Below are 6,255 nucleotides of genomic sequence, written 5' to 3' on the forward strand. Positions count from 1 at the left end.
TTACATATAATCACATAGAAGTACACAATACAAACAACACAGCCTGAAGTAACTTTGTAAGCGCCTAAACTTCTCTAACTTCGTCTGTGCCTAGCTCATCACGGAGGAGAGAGGGGGGAAAAAAAGAACGAGCCAGTCATCCTTCATAGAACATTTTTGGAAGGTGACTGCCAACAGCCGTTAAGTAATGTATAACGTGTGTATTTGAAACGTCAGCTGTTCTACTGGGTTCGACCTTGGACCATCTTCACGGATGAAGGGTTTAAATGATTTAAGCCACGATGTTGCATTAGTCATTACGTGATATGTGTGGTGCATGCCATGAATGCTAATATATGACACAGGACTTTAAAGACAAACATCCGAATACTAAATGTATACAGAACAGTACTGCTGCTTTAGAAGTCCTGTGTCATGAATCTGCATTCATGGCATGCACTACACATTTCAAGTAATGACTAATGCAATATGGTGGCTTAAACAATTTTAACCCTTCATCCTTGAAGATGGTCCAAGACCGAAACCGGTAGAACTTGGGTTTAAAATAAAAACAGTTGACTGTTCAAATATGAATTTTATACATACTTCATAGGCATTACAGTCTTCTACTGTACAACTTGTGTAGTAGGTGAGACACAGTACTAAATGTTTAAACCAGTGCTACATTTACATCATTGTGAAGTGAAACTTCTGCATCCAATGAGGCACACAGACTCCACGCGATACAGCAGTGTCATTAGGGTTACATACTCATCAGGCGTTGAGCGGTGAGATGACGTACTGCTAATGCCGTAGTTCCGGTCTGGTCTACGGACAGAGACAACTTTGCCGCCCTGCTTTGCACCGCCTGTCACGTAAACGGAATTAGAGCGTTGCTAGGTATTATCCCGCGCACCGTGTACTTACGTGGGCTGCACGTCCCGAGAAACGGAGTCGACCGGAGAGACAATCAGCGGCTCTACTTCCGGAGTCGACGCCCAGCTTTCTAATTATGACGAGCGCCAGCGGACAACAGGTCTTCGACGGCCACCGCTTGTCCACCACTTCAGCGCTTCGGTACTGCACGTAGGAGAATATCTTGCAAGTATCTACCAACCGGATAACAACTTTGATTTAGAGTGATACTTCTCAAATCTGGTATCTGAGGTGAGATCCATTCCAAGTAAGAGTTAAATCTAGTCGTTTAACGCTGTTACCAAAAATCTCGAAAAGATTTACTTCAGATTTTTACACGATAATTTAATCAACACTCTGACGAACATAGGGTATATATTTTTGATACACAAAATACATAAATGAAGTGACAACAGTCGTGGGCTACCTCCTAATTTCGTGTCGTACCACCTTTTGCCCGCCTCAGGACAGCAACTCGACGTGGCGTGGACTCAACAACTCATTGGAAGTCTCCTTCAGAAATAACGGGCCATTGCGAAAGTGTTGCCATTGCAGGATTTTATGCACGAACTGACTTCTCGATTATGTCCCATAAATGTAAGTGAGCCGACGTCCCGTTTTCAATCGGACAACAATGTTTTAACCTGTGGTCCCAGTGTCCCGATAGATTTTGTCGGAACTAGTCTTCGTCCCGTGTTTTTAGAAACTACCATTTATTTATTAGTCTTTGTGTTTAATATTAAATTTTTATGTCCTTAATTGTTAAGAACGAAAGTTATGTTGTCGATGGACAAAATTCGTTACGAAAAACGAATCCTCTAAATGAGCACAATGCCAACATTGTTTTGTTTCCCGCGCATCATTTCGACAATTTGATTCCATTCTTCAGTGACAGCCGGAATGTGATGTGCATTGTTTCGGCAGTTCCGAGAGAGAACAAAGATACTAAAATGAAGGTGTGTGCTCACAGTGTTGCAAGAAAAGTAAATATCTTAGGCTATGCCATAGCACTTGCAATGTATCGCAAGTTAATTTAAAATACTGTATAATTATGGATAAGTCAAGAAATGCTAAAGTCTTTGTTAGTTCTACTTCCTTTTCTATAGTAGATACACATTCACATAGAAAACGCAGTTCGATTCTGATGTTCATTGCACCATTTGTAGAGAGTTTCGCGTGTGTTATGGAGGGATGGGTGTCAGTGAGCAACATGTAAATATAAATAAACATTAATAGCCAGAAATTTCTGCTGCCTCATCCAGAAATGTTATTTCATTTCACCGGCCAAATACAGCAAAAGACTGTGAACTGCACTTGCTTACCATGTGGTTGAAGAAAATCAAAGTTTTCGCTCAAATGACTGTGCTTGGAAACTAGTAAGAAATTGGTTTGAACAGAAATTCCCTTGACTGAAGCTATTGTTACGAACGTAATTTCCCCTCATTCTGGTGAAATGTTACATAAATAGTCGCTGGAAGTCAGTTATGTTAAAGAATTTACAGATGCTTCGAATCTTTTTACCCCTATAGGGGGAACTAGACGAATGTCGCAGCGAAACAGCAGATATTGCTTCCAATTATCTGACTGGTGTGCGTGCAGTAAACAACTTACATAGTAAAATAATCGCGTTCTAAGGTGATAATTCCAATAGCACCTTTGGCGAGGCAGCACGTAAAGGAGCAAGAAGGTTTTACGAAAACTAAAAATTGGTATTGAATCATGAAATCGTTGGGTTTGGATGTGAGCACATATAATGCAGAACACAAGACTGTTTACCTACTGTTGTAGCAATGGTTGTTCACAAAATTTGCTATCATTTCAAACATTCACCGTGCGAGTACTATTAATGAACGATTTCTGCAGCTTTGCTGAATTGGCTACAAGAAATTGTTAGGTTATAGTAACACTACATGGTTAACGTTAATGCCACCACTTGGGAGAGTTCTTGTACTTTTGAAGGCCTGAAGTCTTTATTTTCTTATTCAGAAGAAATATATACAGTGATAATCAAATGTCTTTTTTTTAAAAAAACGCGTTGGCAGAAGTTGTTGTTTTTCTCCAATACCAAGCCACAGATTTCCACCATGGAGTTCTCCAGATAGGAGATGAGAATACAACAGATGTTGAACTAGCTATGACTCTTTTCAAGTTGAAAGAAACTATGACTGTGAAAAAGGACAATAATTTTATCCAACATAGTGTAAAGTATGCTACGCATAAATTAGAAGATGAAAGTGAGGTGAAAGTAAAGGGTTTCCAAACAGTAGCATATGGTTTCTACTGAACGTCTAATAGTCTGCACTGACAGATTTGAAATGAAGTTTGTATGGATTTTCCTTAAAAATGTCCTAAAATGGTGTGATATTGAAAGATGAATGCCAGTTACTAGAAATGCATATGGTGAATCAACAAATCTCGACGATAATGCCCTTTTCAGCGAGTTTATTTATGTCAAGCAATTTGCTATTGCAGACAAAATTGCTAAGAGGAATAATGAGGGAAAAGTAGTTCATTTGAGATGGGCAGAAATGTTTCAGTACTTCTCTTCTCAAAAGTTATCGTTCAGCAACTTTTCTAAGGTAGTAGAACTTGGATTATCACTGCCACGCACTAACAAACCTGTAGAGAGAAGTTTTGCAAGCATGAACAAAATATTAACATCAGAAAAATTTTAAATGAAAGTTTAAGAGCAGAAAGCATTGCTGCTTAGCAAAATAAATTTCAAATACAGGTGCCTTGACTTTTTTAATTACTTGAAGCAGAATGAGAAACAACTCAAGAAAATTTCTTCTTTAGAAAAAATATGTCCAGTAACAAAGAGTTTTATGAGTTATGTAACATGATAATTGTTTTGATGTTTACATTTATAGTAACAATAAAGTTGTAATTTTTTTTGCACATTGTAGTAACGTCAATTGCCTTGTCTCAGTGGTAATACCGATTCCTGCTAGCTCACCGAAGTCAAGCACTGTCGGGCTTGGACAGCACTTGGATGGGTGGCGGTCGGGGGCTGCCAAGCGCTGTTGGCAAGCGGGGTGCCCTCAGCCCTTGTGAGACCGATTGAGGAGGTACTTGACTGACAAGTAGCGGCGCCAATCAAGAACAGTGACAACGGCAGGGAGAGCGGTGTGCTGACCACATGCCCCTCCATATCCGCATACAGTGACGCCTATAGGCTGAGGATGACACGACGGTCGGTCGCTGCAGTTGGACCTTCCGAGGCGTCTTCGGACGGAGTTCTGTTTATATTGTAATAAAATTGGCTATGATGGAGGTTTCTCGGGTGTCCACCGGGGTGCTAGCGTTGATATCTCGCGGCGTTTCGGGAAGTGTCATACTATCCATCTTACGGTGAGGCACTGGCGTCGGATGTTGTCACTTCGCCAGAAGATGGGTAGTACAACACTTCCCGAAACGTCGCGAGATATCAACGCTACCACCCGGCTGGAGACTCGAGAAACCTTCATCAACAGTTTACGCCGGGAAAGCCTACAGTCACAAAATTCGGTTTGTCTATAAAGAATAAGTTGAGTGTTCTGATAATTATATTTTGTTTATTAATAATAAGTAAGGTTGTAGATTTTCTAATTGTACTAACTTAAAGACGGAAGGTTAACACTAATTAAAAAAGACGACGTTGAGAAGTATCCCGTTTTCCGCTTCAGAAAATGTGGCCACATCAGCATATCTCTATCCCATCACTTTTCTCACCTAGGTGTACCGGGTGATCAAAAAGCCAGTATAAATTTGAAAACTGAATAAATCACAGAATAATGTAGATAGAGAGGTACAAATTGACACACATGCTTGGAATGGCATGGGATTTTATTAGAAGCGAAAAAAATCAAAAGTTCAAAAAACGTCCGACAGATGGCGCTTCACTGATCAGAATAGCGATAATTAGCATAACAAAGTAAGACAAAGCAAAGATGATGTTCTTTACAGGAAATTCTCAATATGTCCCCCATCATTCCTCAACAATAGCTGTAGTCGAGATATAATGTTGTGAACAGCACTGTAAAGCATGTCCGGAGTTTATGGTGAGGCATTGGCGTCGGATGTTGTCTTTCAGCATCCCTAGAGATGTCGGTCGGTCACGATGCACTTGCGACGTCAAGTAACCCCAAAGCCAATAATCGCACGGACTGAGGTCTGGGGACCTGGGAGGCCACGCATGACGAAAGTGGCGACTGAGCACACGATCATCACCAAACGACGCGCAAGAGATCTTTCACACGTCTAACAATATGGAGTGGAGCGCCATCCTGCATAAACATCGTAAATTCCAGCAGGTGTTTATCAGCCAGGCTGGGGATGATGCGATTCTGTAACATATCTGCGTACCTCTCACCCGTCACGGTAGCAGTCACCGACGTTTTGCTGTCCAGCGCCATCTGCCGGACATTTTGTGAACTTTTTTTGTTGTTCTAATAAAATTCCATGTCATTCCAAGCATGTGTGTCAATTTTTACCTCTCTATCTATATTATTCCGTGGTTAATTACGTTTTCAAATTTATACTGACTTTTTGATCACCCGGTGTATAAATTGTAACAAAAATCTCGAAAAGTTCTTCATCGATTTACTTCAAATTTTTCCACGAGACTATCGCACTTTCGAACGGACATGGGCTACACAAATTTTAACACGAGCTGTTGAACATTCGAAAGGACATGAGCTATACAAACACTTACACAATATGTCATAAGATACCGTTGAGTAGGTTTTCTGTTAAAACCGACTGCGTGAAAGTAAATGCTGTCCTTTGCTCTTCTGTAAAAGCGTGCTGTTTTACTATCAAGAGAAATATAAGTTTTAACTACGATAGCAGTGCATTCAAAACATTAGCCAAGTTGTTTCTCCTTTCTCTTGAAACAAAAATTATATACACAACAATGTGCTGTTTTGTTTTCTTCCTTGTAGTTGGTTTTTACAGAAAACATGATGGCAAATCGTGATCTACAGAATTTAGTGGCTAGTAAGTCGATTAAGGACCCATCATAGTTTAATAAGAAGATTCGGTAACTGCTGAGGAAGCTGAAGCTGTTGCGCTCTCGGTTCAAAAAAGAACGCGCAAATGACGACACGCTAAGGTTATTACAGATTCGTGTGTTTGTGGAAAGGTCTATGCGCGAAGCATGCAACTGCTACCGCTGTCATACCTTAGCAAAGGGTCCGCCAGAGAACCTGACAAGTTTCTGGTCCTATACAAAATCGCTAATTGGGTCTAACGCATCCATCCAGTAGCTTGTTATAGATCTGTCGCGGCAGTTGAAGATAGCAAAACGAAAGCCGAAGTTTTGAATTTCAAGTTCAAGAAATCGTCCACGTAGGAGAATCGTACTTAGTTTGACCATCGAAG

Source organism: Schistocerca gregaria, chromosome 5, assembly GCF_023897955.1.
Source record: "Schistocerca gregaria isolate iqSchGreg1 chromosome 5, iqSchGreg1.2, whole genome shotgun sequence".
Lineage (NCBI taxonomy): Eukaryota > Metazoa > Arthropoda > Insecta > Orthoptera > Acrididae > Schistocerca > Schistocerca gregaria.